This window comes from Ursus americanus, chromosome 9, assembly GCF_024610735.1.
Source record: "Ursus americanus isolate L20-20 chromosome 9, mUrsAme1.1.p, whole genome shotgun sequence".
Taxonomy (NCBI): domain Eukaryota; kingdom Metazoa; phylum Chordata; class Mammalia; order Carnivora; family Ursidae; genus Ursus; species Ursus americanus.
This window is the reverse complement of record NC_142135.1, coordinates 68,957,336-68,973,323: the sequence shown is the minus strand read 5'-3', so window position 1 is coordinate 68,973,323 and position 15,988 is coordinate 68,957,336.

Genomic DNA, 15,988 nt, shown 5'->3' with positions numbered 1-15,988 from the left:
AAACATGGAGAGAGAAATTACTAATTAAATTAGGAGTGCTCCAATTACCAATAACCAGTAAAAATTCAAGGTAGGTTTTATTTGTGTGTGTATGTGAAATTTTTAGTATTGCTTATGCTTACCAAGTAACTTGTTGTAATAATTCTCATGATCTGAAATAATCATGTCCTTCTGGTCCTAAGGCCACAATTGATGCACTGATTTCCATATTCCACCTGTGTACTGAACCAGGAATAATAGCAATACTTCCAAACACAAAGAGAGATATTGTATCCAAGTGAGAGCAAACTGTTAACACTGAAGGTTGTGGTTATGTTTCCTACTTGACAACCAGCACTTTTTCTGAGAATATATATCCAATCCTTAAATTGGGGGGACTAAAATTCTGGTGTTCCAAATACGAAGACATCGTAGCACTACACTTAGAAAGGAGACAGTGGAGGAGAGGGAGGTAGACACAGCCAATTCTATCTTCCAGAAGCCTTTCCTATAGGAGAGCAAAGGAAAGATGGCTACAGAAAAATGGGCTGAAGGTTTGGGAGTATAGCAAATAGTAGGAGAAGAAGAATTTTTTAAGTCTACTGCAGATCAATAGGCTCCTTTCCTTACTATTTTCAGATTCTACACACATCCAGCTTTCCTCTGATAATGCAACTTTTTAAAAACATTTTTGATCAGTTCACTGAATGGGCTGGATATTGATGTTAATGCATAAAGAATAAATAGAGTATTATATATTTTATTTGAAAAGTGTGTAATTAATTTCATTATACATAATCTTTGGCGGGAAGCCAAAGAAAAACTGAGTGAAAGAATGTTCTCTAATTCATCACCTCTATAATTAATTTTGCTCTTTTTGTTGTAGTAGTATGATGACTGTCTACTTGTGTTTGAAGGCTAGGAGAGAGGTAAGTAATTTCAGCCACTTTGTACATACTGCATTTTGGGAGAGAACTGTGGATTGATTTATAACACATAGAATATACATATAAGTACACAGACACATGCATGCATGTTTATATAAGTGTGTATGTCTTATAAATGGATGTAATCCAACACACACACACACCTTGGTACTCATTACAATCACTACAGACACATAAAAATTCAAGAATTTAAGTAACTGTTTATTCAAAGAAAAATTTCATAAACAACACTGTCTATTCATCTTTCAAATTAGTACTTTGGGCAAACTTAGGGCCTCAAAGGGGAGGGGGTGCGGGAATGGGATAGGCTGGTGATGGGTATTAAGGAGGGCATGTATTGCATGGTGCACTGGGTGTTATACGCAAGTAATGAATCATGGAACTTTACATCAAAAACTAGGGATGTACTGTGTGGTGACTAACATAATATAATAAAAAATTATTATAAAAAAGGTAAAGGAAAAGAGAGTAAATATTATTTTTCAAAATTCTATATTCGGGCACCTGGGTTGCTCAGTCAGTTAAGTATCCATCTCTTGATTTTGTCTCAAGTCATGATCTCGGGGTCCTGGGATGAGCACTGCGTTGGGCTCTGTGCTTGGCAGGGAGTCTGCTTGAGGATTCTCTCATTCTCCCTCTGCCCCTCCTCCCGCTTGCACTCTCTCTCTCTCTCTCTCAAATAAGTAAATAAATCTTTTTAAAGAAAATTCCATTTTGAAGTTGCTTCTAAAATATTAAACTATATTTCAGAATACATGTTTTAATGAACTATGCATACAGAAGTATGTGCTTTGTCCAAGACCTTATAAATAAGCATATTAAAGCTACAAAGAGCATATAAAAGCCTCACTGTACATTTTCCTATTCCTTTTACTTTAGTCCCTTTTGACTTGCTTTTTTTTTTATGTTTTATCTTCTGTTTCACAGAGATGCTCCTCATAATGACCTTGGTTCATCTTTGTGTTAAAAGAATATGTTTGCACATATTTGTATGGCTTCGACCCTACATGCTATCTCTCAGACAGAATTCACATTTAATTTCATGTTCTTATCATAGCTATGGGATAAGGAATTTCTACAACCTTCTCTGGTCCAGTGTATTTCACCCATAAGAGGTATAATCAACCTCATTTCATGAGTATTGTGTGTGCTTTTTCTGTTATATACTTACTGTCTTTCTGCAAAGGCTACCAAAAGCTATTGGCTTTTATCTGGCAGAGGCAACAATATACTTTCTCTACCTTGCCTCAGTATTATGCCAAATCTTTCACTCTTTGCCATAGTTTAGATTATGGAGATGTTCATTTCCTTGGCATCCCACAAAACATCACACTGGTCTACCACACTGTTAGCGTCATACTGATTTGACATGATAAGCAGAAAATAGCAAACATTAAGTACCACAGATCACTTTGTCAAACATGATTGTGCCAGATGGTGGGAAATCAACTATGAAACTTGAGGGGTCAACCCCTGGAAGCATTAGAATATTAGGGTTTTCCTTCTATAGGAAAAGACTCTTGTATCTTACAAAATGCCCATCATTAAAAAGAGATATCTTCAGATTTTAGAGGAAATACACCAGTTTCAAGTGTGCTTCTCTGACTCATTTAAGAAGTAATATTTTAAGGCTGCTAGTTTTGAGGGGAATCCAGAGAAAATTCAGTCTCCAGAGCAAGTCCAGGCCACAGTGCCCACTGTTCCACCATTTGGCCCTCAAATACTTGAAGTGTGAGTGACAAAAACTGTGTGTGTATGGAGCTCTAATAGGAATAGCCCAATCAGTTTGGAATAAAGCCACATCTTCTGCACATGACGTTCTTTTCTTCTTTGGAGAAATATCTCCTTGCTTCTTACTAAGACTTACAAGAGATGAACCCATGACTATGGCACAAGTGAACTTCACATTTTGAAATGAATATTCCTGCCCACATCACGTGATACGGTATAATGTATACCAGTGATCCATCACCAAGTGGAAAGGGTAAACAGGATGTTGTGATCAAGGAGTTCTGAAGTCACAAATAATTTATATGAGAAGTAGTTCAGTACACTTCATTGCCTTCTCTTCAATCGACATTAATATCTCATGGGGATTTTCCCAATATATGCATTGAATTGTTGATCACTCTTTGTTTCTGTTTTTCCCATAGTTCAAATACAGGAGTTCAAAACCCAAGGCATAGAAGTGGGATGTCTCTCCTCACTCTTTTAGGAAGAAGTATTGCTTTGAAGTATGTGCTACTATTCTTAAAATATGCCATTCTTCTCAAATTTGGCATCTATATGAATGGTCTTTGCTTCTTTTTGTGTGTTTCTGATAATATAACAATATTCGTCATTTATTGGCATATCAGTCGTAAGAAAAATAGTCCCAAACTATTTTATCATACTCAAACCATTCATTAGTGTTTTGCTACTTAAATATATTATTTTATTTTAGATATATATTTATATTTAGGTATATAAATATCCTTATGTTACTTTGATTTCAATTAATCCCGTATTACAAAACTGTATTTTAACACTTCGTTCTTGTGTTTTCATCCATCTTGGCTTTATACTTCATTTAAACAGATAAATCTCCAAGCAAACTTGACTCATATTTGACTCCTAGAAAATACTGTGGATTATTCCTCTTGTTTCCTACTGGTTTAATTACTCAGCCCTTCTCAGGAGTTTGGTTTTTTATCAAGTGGTTTTTCTATCTTTGAAAAAAATTCTAGCCTCTTCCTGTGGAGATATGGCATATGGCCCATTTCAGAATTTTTTTCTTCTCTCTTTTCAATACATTGTGATTTGTTAAGACTTTGGTATAAACACCAGAATGAAGCAAGTCTCCTCCTGAACAAAAGAAAAGCCTGCATGAATCTGAATATGGACAAGGGGTATTCTTCCCCCCTTTCAAATTATTGCCCCCAAGTAATGAGTATTCTGTTTTGTTCCAGTGTCAGATCTTCTAGAGCGATAAGAAGCCCTTACAAGACTTCATGTTATCCACTTATCTCAATAAGACCCTACTATAAATTCTAAGCATAGGGATAAATAACATTTAGGGAATAGTCATAGTTTAATTTTATTTTTTATGTCAGATTATTTATATGGTGATGGGGTGGCTTAATGTTCTAACCTCTCTTAAATATAAAAGCTTCTCATTAGGGCTTAATATAACTTAAATTTTTACAGAGAACTTCACAGGAGAGTTTTTATATTTTAACAAGGATAGTAGCTAAATGAATGAGGTTGTAGGATGGATATTTGAAGCACCATTGAGCTTCAGGGGAAAAGTTTGTGTGTTATGAAATTCTAATACCTCTGCGAAATTCTAGGTCTAAGAAATGCTCCACATTGTTAGGAAGTTATCATTGTCAGAATGGAGGTATTCAATATTACACTCACCTCAAGGATATTTTTCAGCCACAGAACAAATGTACATTTAGAACTTATGAATTCGTTGTACTTAACAAAGTGAGAGAATGTATAATCTTTTAGTATTTGTTAATCATCTATGTTATAGAAATCTCATAAAAATTTCATCCCAATCGTATATATTTGGAATAATTGAATAAGTTTCAAAATCTTCTCCAACTATTTAGAAATCAGCTTATTGATAATTGTGTAAACATTTGATTGTCTTTCCTAAAGTAGACATTCTCTTACTTCAGGGAATAGAGGCTATAGAATAGAAAAAGAGAAGGAAGAGAGATAAAGCACAAAAGTAATCATGTCGTGCAAGACAATTTTGGTAATAGAAAATACCCCTGAATGTAAGATAAATGATTTTGGAGTAGAAGTTAAGGACCATGATTGTGTTTGGGTTGGTCACAGAGGGAGAAAAGACTTAAGCAAAATGTTGAGCAAATAACTAACTTTCTAGTTGGATACAATGGAAAAGAATATTCTAGTTAGGGGAAAACATGTAAGAAAAGACCCATATATGTGAACTGAAGTGGTTTAATGTGTTAATTAAATAAGTAGTAGTTAAGTGTTGTTGCAACACAGAATGCAAAAAGAAGCAAGAGAAACTAATCTGGAAAGATCAACAAGGAAGATTGTAAATGGCTGTATTTATCTGTATCCATTTACCCTTCTGTCATTGAATTGTGAACCGTGCTAAGGAGCTTACACTTTGTCCTCAATTCTAAGGGAGTTTTTTCTGAGTTCTGCCAATACTGTCCATGAAATGGATTCTGAATTAATGAGAGATGTATGGGGGGCAAGCAAAACAATGATGAGTCAGCTGGTTACCTAATACTAAATGCAAAACAGTTATAGAGCACCTTTATATTATTATAGAGTACCTTATATATTGGATTTTATCAAATTATATTACACTATGATATATCTGTATATTATATGCTCTTTTATAATACCGTGTATGTCATCCATTCTATATAGCACTAAATGGACTTTACATATAGTATAGAGTATATATACATTCCATTTATTATAAAATATATAATTTATATTCATTCTTAATATATACTCTAATTATAAAGTACTTTCTATTTAATAGTATATCATGAAATATAAAGTACCACATATATGATGAAGTATATATAACATGCATACAGAAAGTTGTTTGTAGAAATATTATCCCCCAAGGGCACCTGGGTGGCTCAGTCAGTTCAGCATCCGACTCTTGGTTTCAGCTCAGGTCATGAGATAGAGCCCCAGCATAGGACTCCATTATCAGAGCAGAGTCAGCTTGAGATTCTCTTCCTCTCCATCTGCCTCTCCCCCTTCTCACTCACTCTCAATTTAATTAATTAATTAATTAATTAAATCTTTAAAAAAAGAAAAAGAAATACTGCCCCCCCAATAGTAAAGGTATCAATTATCTTCGGGTCACTGTTTTTTTAAATACTCCTTGCATTTTTTAAAGTTATTTTAACTTTTTTCAGTGAATGTGTATAATTTTTACAAAAACTGATTTTTTTGACATAAAGTCAAGAATCCTAACTTAAAGTTAACTGCACTTGCAGGTGGAGAGGTGCAGAGTGTAGCAAGCATTTTGGAGGGGAAAGTAGCAATGCTTGATGCTTTATCAGACACCGGCGCTAAAAGACTAGGATTTCTGCAGGATTTCCACAGGTTTCTGCTCTAGGTGAGAAAATCAGTCAGCAAGTTCAGGAGAAACTAGGTAGTGTGGAGGAGGCAGATGGGATGAAGAAATGGAGAGAAGGGGGAAACTGAAGTTCACAAGGAACATTAATGAGAAGCTATCCAATTAAATATCTAGACCTGGAGCTCAGGCTAGAGTATGAAGCTAGAGATATAATTTGGGGAACTGTCAAAATATGTTAATTTCTATACTTTTTATCAATAGAACTATGATATGCGTTCTGTTATTTCAATTTTTGTCTTTAAAGTCTAAATATTCTACTAGGTGTTAGAGGCTCAATGTGTAAACTTCCCCCACATTCAAGCCCTAACCCCCAGCACCTCAGAATGTGTCTGTTTTGCAAATAAGGCCTTTAAGGAAGTAATTAAGGTTAAATGAACTCTAAAGGGTGGGGCCCTACCGGCGTCTTGACAAGAGGAAGATACACTAGAGCCGAGCTCTCCCTCTCTCTTTCACTGCTCATGCAGTGAAGAGCTAGAAAGTGGCCATCTGCAAGCCAGAAGAGAGACCTCACCAGGAATCATCTCTTCCCACCTTGATCTTGGCCTTCCAGCCTTCAGAACTGTGAGAAAGCAAATTTCTGTTGCTTAAGCCACCAGCCTGTGGGATCTTGTTATGGACACCAGAGCTGACTAATACCCTCGGAGAAGTGTCAGAAATTACTCTGCTTGTCAAGTCTCCCAGGAACAGCGTGGGTCTTTCCAGTGCATAGTTTTACGTGTTCACTTATTTTTCAGAAGGAGAAACTGAGGCAGAATGGCTAAACACTGTGACTACAACCACGCAAACAGTAAGGAGTGGAGCAGGGATCTTAGTCCAGGACATTTGATTCCACCTTAGACCGAAAATACTTCCCTTTAACAGCACCAAATCAGGGTGATAAAAAATGTCACAGTGTACGGTAAGAAGGACTGAAAGTTACTATTGGAACCTATTCTATAGCCTCAGTATAATTAAATTTATGCAAGAATAACAAACTACCCATTGTTCAAATATTTAAGTTCATATATAAACTATATATGCATAAATAAAGCAAAGCTCATGTAAGTACTCCTTGGCAATAAGGAGGTGATAAAAATAAAGTTTCAGTTGGAATTATAGGTATGAAAAAATGGTCATGAAGAAGTGATACAGTGAGATGAGAAGTGTGAGGAGAGATATGGGTTGCATCCAATTTAATAGATAAGCAAAGGAATGGGACTCAGACAGAAGAAAAGACCAAGAGGAGGAGGAATTGGGCAAGAATTTGTGAGAAGTGAGAAGGTTTGTAGGGTGCCAGAAGGGTAATTTTTCTTCCTTTACCTACAAGCTGAATTAGGAAAACACACAAATAGATGTTGGAACACTCCTTTTTGGTTTTGGTTTTGAGTGGATTTAGAGATTCTGGTGCCATTTTGATCCCATTTGGCTGCTGCTAGAAAATGAGTTAAGAAAGGAGTAAATGTTGGGTGAATCTCATCCTCAGTGTGCCATGGAAGACCCCTGTAACAGCTCTGGCTTCATGACACCAGACAAGGGGAAGGCAACAGTACTGCACTATTCATGGAGATACCATGTTTCTCTGACTGCCCTGTATTATACTGCAAGTACAGTAGTTTTCACTTTCCCAAACTGGGAATGGTTCCAGAGGAATGCATCTGGATAGCATTTGCCCATTACCCTCCCCAGAAAAGAATTAGTCAGCAAGGACCCTATTCATAAAAACAAATTCCATCCATTTCTACTTGAATGTCACGTCTTTATGTGGAAAAGTGTGGAGTGAACCCCTTTTTCTACATAAAGAATGCTTTTCTGTGATTAATGGACCTCCCTCCCCCCACTATGTAAGTAGACACCTCCTGATTATACCTGAGGGAGCTCAAAGATCACAGACACAGTGAGAGGGGTTTGGTGTGGTGTTTCTGGACTGAATTGTATCTTTTCTGAAAATGGAAAATATAGAAAGGATTGGTTTCAAGAGAAATGCACGCTTTTCAAACTACAGAAGATATATAACAGGATATTCTGAACGTGCAAACAAAAAAACTTATGCTCATGTTCCTGAATCAAGTGAAAGTTTTAAGAATCATTTCTATTAGCAATGTGTAGTTACCAGATCCCAGGCTCTCAATCTGGTGATTTACTTCACAAAATTCTATTTCCCAGAAGTGAGGAGTTAATCTTAATGGAGTAATAGAGTTTTAATCAGCCCATAAGGTTGATAAATTGGGTTGATTGGAACCACATCATTAGACAGTGAATTTTGGCAGATTTTTAATAGTCACTGAGGGTGCCTGAGATTTATGGTCTAGCCAGTTTATTATTTTCTTTTGCTTGAATGATCATTTTAATGTCCTGTGACATACAATATACCTTGCCTACTGTGGAATTTATTCAACGACAAAAGTTTTTAACATACGGGAAGTCCAGATCATTACATTTCAACTAAGGAGCAGCATAGAACTTCAATGTTGTGCTTTACTTCAGGCACTTTAGAGAGGTGAGGTCTTTTATTGGTGATATTTAATGCAGTTTCCAACTGTTACTCTAAGGCCCTCTGTAAAAGAGACTCATGAAAAAGTGAATATCGTTGACCAAAGGATTGTATCACCTTTCGAAAAATTGGAATTTTAAAAAATGCTTTGCTGGAAAAACATCATAGGCTTTCACTGCCATGTTGATTGTAGACACAGTTGACTCCTTGGGCAGTTTTATACAATGACAGTAAACATTCATATACATGCATGAGGAATATAGGTGCATACAGTTTACATCCCTGCTTGCTCAAGTTGTATTTACTCTATGCAATTAGTCTATGCCTACATACTCAAAGAGAATGTGGGGGGTCCCAGACTCCCCATATTTTCCTTCCTCTTATTATAGTTGAATACAGTGGGATTCTCATTCTGGAATGGTGAGTACCACGGTCCCTCCTCCCTTCAAAAGTGGGTCAGCTCTGCCAAATACCTGTGAACACTTTTCAGTGGACTGCTTGAATGGAAATATGGAGATTTAAAGAAAATGGAGGCTACATCACTATGAAATTCATCTATTGACCCTAATTATAATCCTACTATGCAGGTATCATATAAAGGGTGACTTCCAGGATTCAAGAAGACCCCAAATGTGAAAGTGTCATTAGAAAAACATAAAATAAGCATCATTTCACATCTTATGTGTCACACCTTAACAATCATTTTGATTGCATCTGTTTGTCTTCGCAGTAACTGGGTGAGGCTGGCCCTAGTCTTCCCACTTTTTAGATCAAGAAATTGAGGCATGAAGAGGTTAAGTCGCTGCACAAGATCACCCAGTTAGTAAATGTGACATCCAGGACTAAGTTCCAGGTACTTTGGACACCAACCTGGGGATCCTTAAAGCACATTACTTTGCCTCAGGAGGAACCACAGCACCATCCAACTTGATAGGCAGTAATCATATGAAGTTATTGGCAGCTGTACTTTTTTTCCTTTTGGCCACTGAAAGCTTAATTTGATTGGATGACTAACCAGTATGTCCTTCCATTCAGCCAAAAAAAAAAAAAAGGAAGAAAGAAAGAAAAGAAAGAAAAGGAAAGAAAAGGAAAAGAAAAAAAGAAAAGAAAAGAAAAGAAAAGAGAAAAGAAAAGAATTCTGGAATCCAGGTCTATGGAAAATGGACCTGGTCTCAACAACACTGTATGGTAGATTAAGGTGCAATCAGTTTACCTCCCTGATTGACTCAAGAGGCTCCAGTATTTGAAAACTCCATGTAAAGTTAGTGGCAAATCATATTCGTTAATGTGTTATCTCAGAATCTTCCCTTCAAAATGAACTTACCTCACCCAGGATTTTTTTCTCTCTCATTCTTCCCTGACCAAAGACCCTCCATGCACTGACAAAACTGTCTTTTCTCCTAATCCAACTACAAACCTAGTGCTCAGGAGAAATGCCCAAATGTTGTCTGTAATGCCTAAGAGTACAATGAGTACATTCTCTTCTGCATGAATGATAAGTAAGGAATGCACTGTTCCCATTATTCTTATAAGATTTAAGGCCTTTGCATCAAATAATAGGATTTAAATATACAACCAAAAAAAAAACCAAACATATAAACAAAACTCTAACTTTTTGTCAATTTCCATTAAACAAGGCAACTGGCATTTCTATTTTGAAATGTCTTGTGAGGATGGCTCATTGGCTACATAAATATAAATGCACATATCTGAAATTCAAATGTCTGATTTCAAACACCAGTCATAGGCCAAAAATGTTGGCAAGATCACTCACAGATGTTTCACAGAAATGGGGAGAAGAGAGGTCAACGTACTGTAAATACATGTAGTTGCCCGATGCTTCTCTGGCCAATTTCCTCCTCAGCAGAATACATTTAGTGTAATAAATGTTTCATCTGGGAAGCTTTCCAGATTCATCATTAAAATAAAAAAGTAAGCACAGTTGTTCTTAGTGGATCTTTTTTCCATCACAGTATCAGTCACATCTCAGAGGCATGCTGAAATGTGTTGGTGAGTACAAAAGGGTCAGAAGAGAAATGAGAATGGAAAAGAAAGAGAAATAAAAAATAAGAGAGGGGTATGGATTTTACAGGGAAAAGCCCTCACTTGTGGAATAAATTTAAGCTTTATGCCTCCGTGTCATCTGCTGGATGATAGCACAATATATTAAAAATCAGATTTTATCTTGTGATGCCTTTTGCTCCAGCCTAGCAAAATGATCTCTTTTTTCCTAATATCTATAATAATTGCAGACTATTTTAGCTTGGATTGTTCATGATTCTACCTTGTATTGTTTGGGTTGTTGGTTATTTTATATTCATCGAAGCCAGGAACCATATCTTATATTCTGTGGATTTCTCACTATCTTAGTCTGCTCAGGCTGCCATCAGAAAATAGCATAAAGTGGGTGGCTTAAACAACAGAGCTAAGTTGTCTCCGAGTTCTGGAGGCTGGAAGTTCATGATCAGGATGCCAGCATGGTCAGGGGCTGGCGAGAGCTCTCCTCCTGGTTGTAGGCAGCCACCACCTGACTGAGTGCTTACGTGACCTCATGACCTCATCTAAACCTAATTCACTCCCAAACACTCCATTTCCAAATACCATCACCTCTGGGACTGGGGCTTCAATATGCAAATTTGGAGAAAACACGAACATTTAGTCTATAGCACTTATTTCACAAAGCACATTGCCTTATACCCTGAAAATAGTCTATAAACATTGAGTTAAGGAGAGAGAGTTAACATAATTTTTATAATTAGGACTAAAAAGTTTTCTGTTCATTGTTCAGAACTTCTTCATATCAGGATCCAAGAGTCTGAGGGATGCTTTAAATAAGGGAGGGGAACTTTTGGTAGGAATTGGATTAGAAGGGAGACATGTGTCTTGTTTTGTTTTGTTTTTTAAAAAGGAAACTCAAAGGAAAGGGCTGAATGGAAGCTTTATAGTTTTTATCCTATTATTTTGACTAAAGAATAACAAGAGTTAGAAAGTCTAGAAAATTTATATTATTTCCCTAATTACCTAAAGCAGTGATTTTTAAGGTGGAATGCACTCATCCTCTAGAATACAAGATAATCTACTGGATATGGTGAGAAAATAATAAAACTTTCATTCAGATTTTTGTTTAAAAAGGCAAGGAAGCAGTTAAGCTCCTGCATTACAAGAAATCTTAAGGAGAGCATTTTACTGTGTCTTTTCATAAGTATTTTGTTATGTCTTGCCATTTTTGTGAGCCTGGCTTTGTCCAGTTTTAATGAAATGAAATCTGTCAAAATGGACAAATGACTTTAAGTAATCCCAGGTTAAGTCAGGAAAATAAAACTCATGCTAAGGATTCCAAGCATTAAAGTATTCAAGTATTGAATGGCCTTCCTTCAGAGAACGAAGTGATTATAAGATCACTGGAAGGGCTGCATGAGAGAGTAAAATCAAGGAGACCACCACTAGTTCTCAGGTGTTGATACAGAAAATTAAGAAGTGCTGCTGCCATCCAAAGATTAGGAAATATAGAAAACTGTGACCAAGGTCACAGTCACCCCTGGCTATGGCCCTGCAAAGATGATGGTGGTAAGGGGATGGCATTTGGCAGGCCACATCACCATCCTCAGCTGCCAAAGCCCAAGCACCAATCACAACTGGAGAAGATGGAATGACTTGGAGCAACCTTCCACCTCCCAAGTCTTCTGAAGTGCATTTTGTTGGCAGAACCTAAACTGTACAGGGAATCCTGCTTGCAAAGGAGTATGGGAAGTTTTCCAGATCTTCAGCACAAGGCAAAGTCCAATAGAGAAGGGGATGGTCGCTGAGCATCAACCTCCAATCTCCAGCCCAGGGGAAGATGAGAATAATGCCAACACGAGAAAACACAAAAAACACAAGAAAATGGTGGAGTTGACACTTTTCTCATGGTGTGAATTCTGTCAGGCATATTATAAAATCGCTTTTACGCACACACGCGCACACACACACACACACGTATATCTATATTCTAACTAGATGCAAAAATCCCCCCAAATTATAAAGTTGCCCAAAAAAGTGCTTTAAATATGGATTTATAGCCACTATTAATAAGTATGACATTCACCATAAGTTTTCCACTGTGATATTAGCTGATAATAAGAGGAACCTATTATGCCTAAAACATTTAGAACTTCGTATCCAGATCATGAAAACAATGATTATGTTGTTTCAAGTGATGTTTAAGTAATGCAAACCTTCGTCCAATACCTTGCAGAATTTCACTAAACTTAATGACAAATAGTTGAAAACTGTTGCTGTTTTAAAGTAAATAATGACTGTGGAAAGAAAGATACATTCCATTGGAAGAAATGATTGTTCCTTCTGCCAAGGTAAAAGTATTTGTAACACTAAATAGAAAATATGGCAAAAAACTAAACGCATACTTTAGTCAGTAAACACTGTTGGATGATATATATAGTCCGTTTTTGAATGTTTGTAAAAAATAAATATAAAAAAGCGTGTAGTCTGTAAGGTGTGCTGTACAGTTTAATAAAAGCACAGATGTTTCTAGCATGTATCATGTTATTTTGTAGAATCTGTGCTAAAATAAAATGCCTATAGAAGTAATTATTTTAAGTCACTAAAGAAAGAGGTCCTGGAGAAGGTGAAAAATGTTTGAAGGAAAAAAAATGTATAAATGTAGCCACTGATAGAAGAACTGCTCTGACAAAAATAAAAATAGTAATATTATTTAAAGGTTTCTAAAATAAGTTTACAGAGATGGCACCAGATGTGAAATTATTCACAGCGTTACTCACAGAAACATTATTGCAACAAAGGGATGTATAAAGTGCAATGGTAAAATCAATGTCCTTAATTTAATAAAACCCAGTCTTTTAAAATATGAGAAAAATTTAAAAATACTGTATTATGAGATTGGGATGCCTGTTAACATCTTTTGAAACAAATTAAGATTTTTCTCCAGTTCTATTATAGCAAAAGTGTCAAAAGAAATTGTTAATATATATATACACCAATTCTGATGATTTAGTTGGCAGTGATATCTAGATGTCAAATAGCAAATAAACATATAATTTAAAAATAAACACATTTAATTGGGCCCCTCAAAATATGGAAAATTATTTTTACAATGAATGAGAAAAATGAAACAAATGTTATGGAAGAATGTTTTCAAATCAATATCTGGAGCAATTCCATCATTATGTTATTTATTATTAAATACAATATGTGGGAACTATAAATATTCAGTATGCTTCTAAGAAATTTGGGCAAAAAATTCATAGCTTATTTTAAAAAATCAAAATAAAGAACATTAGATTTTGATATCAAAGACTGTTATCAAGAAAAATGGAAAAAGGTTAAAGAACTTGAAAGAAAAACCTTATGATATTGAAAAATAAATTTCATGGTTTGCTAAGTACAAATAATAATATTCTTCTATTTTAATCTGTTTTGAAACTATTTTTTCATCCATGATAGTAGTTAAAATCAAATATCAAAATAAATTGAATTTAGAACCACATATTGCAAAATGTTAATTTGAGATTTAAAAAAAATTGATTATATTTGATCGCATTGCTGAATATTTTAATTAGAACAAACGTGTTATTAAATTAAAGTAAAAAAACATTATAAAATAGTGTTTCCTTTTTATCTCATACTCTTCTTTGATTTGCTGTACATTTTTTGCAACATAAAATTACATAGTTAATACCGTGTATTTTGTTATCTCCTGTTACATAACAAATTACTCCCAAACTTAGTGGCTTGAAAGTAGCAAGCCTTTCTTTACCAAGGTTTCTGTGGGTGAGGAAAGCAAGTGCAGCCTAGCTGGGTGCCTCTGGCTCAGATCTTCCATCACGTGGCTCTCAAGCTATGGGTGGGAGCTGCAGTCTTCTCAAGAACTGACATGATCTGAAAGGTCTGCTTCTAAACTCCCTCACATGGATTTTGGTAGTCTTCAGTTCCTCATGGTCTGGCAGACCGAGAATCTCAGCTCCTCGCTTTGCCACATGAGCTTTTAAAATTTCAGGGTTGCTCACATCATAGCAGCTGGCTTGCCTTAGAGTGAACAAGTGACAAAGTGAGAAAGGGTGCTCAATATGGAAGGCACAGACTGTTTGTACCATGATCTCAAAGGGACATCCCACTACTTTTGCCATATTCATTAGAAGTGCAGCACCAGGTTAAAACCACGCTGAGGGTTAATGGGAATCTCACAAAGACGTGAATGCCAAATGGCGGAGATCGTCTAGGGCCAGTTTAGAAGTTGCCTACACACAGTACTGCACACAGTAATATATGTACACAACTTTTAAGTATATAATGTGTCAATATTGAGTTGCAGAGAGTTTCTGTTTGAGAGAATGGAAAGTTCTGGAAATGGACAATAGTGAATTTTTTTGAGATCTTATTATTTGAGAGAGAAAGAAAACACAGAGGGAGAGTGAGAGGGAGAAGCAGACTCCCTGCCGAGCAAAAAGCCTGATGTGGGACTCGATTCCAGAACTCTGAGATCATGACCTGATCCGAAGGCAGACAGTGAATGGACTGAGCCACCCAGGCTCCCCGATAGTAGCGATCGTTATGCAAACTTCGTGAATGTACTTAATGCAACTAAATTATACACTTAAAATGGTTGAAATGGTAAATTTTGCTATATATTTACCACAGAAGAAGTTTGAAGAACAATTTTTCTTTAAAAAATTAACTTCCCTTTTTTTTCAAGTAATCTATATGCAGAAGACAGTGACAAGAGAGCAGATTCTTTTTTAATATTTACAAAATGTTGGGACACCCGAGTGGCTCAGCTGATTAAGTGACTGACTCTTGATTTCGGCTCAGGTCATGATCTCAGGGTCATAGGATCAAGCCCCAAGTCCAGCTCCATATTCAGTGAAGAGTCTACTTGAGATTCTCTCTCTCCCTCTGCCCCACCTCCACTCTTTCTCTCTAGAATAAATAAATACATCTTTAATAAAAATAAAAATAAAAATTATAAAATGTTAAATGATTGGGGCTATAAATATACAGGGTTTGTAAACAACATTGTGACTGAAACCTATACTTCTTTTTCTCTTCTCACAAAGAGGAGAATAGAGAAGGGTGATAAGAGCTGGGAAGGATCTTTGATTTATTTAACTTTTTCTAAGATGTCTTATGAAGGCTGAATTCAAAAAGAGGTGAATTTTGGCATATGCTTCTAAAGCAGGAGTTTAAACTAAATTCATTATCAACTTATCAACCATTTCCATCCCTGTCCAATACAAATATTTCCTACTCTTGTATTTTTCTCTTGGAAAGAACTGTCCTGAAAGTCTTCATCCAAAATAGAAGTTTTGATACCATCCTTGATTTCTCTTTCTCCACATCCTATCGGCTACCAAGGTTTGCTAGTTTTTCCTTCTAAATATCTCTCAAATCTCTGTCTTCATTTTTTTTCTCTCTCATTCTGTTGATGTGATAGATTATGCTAGTTGATTT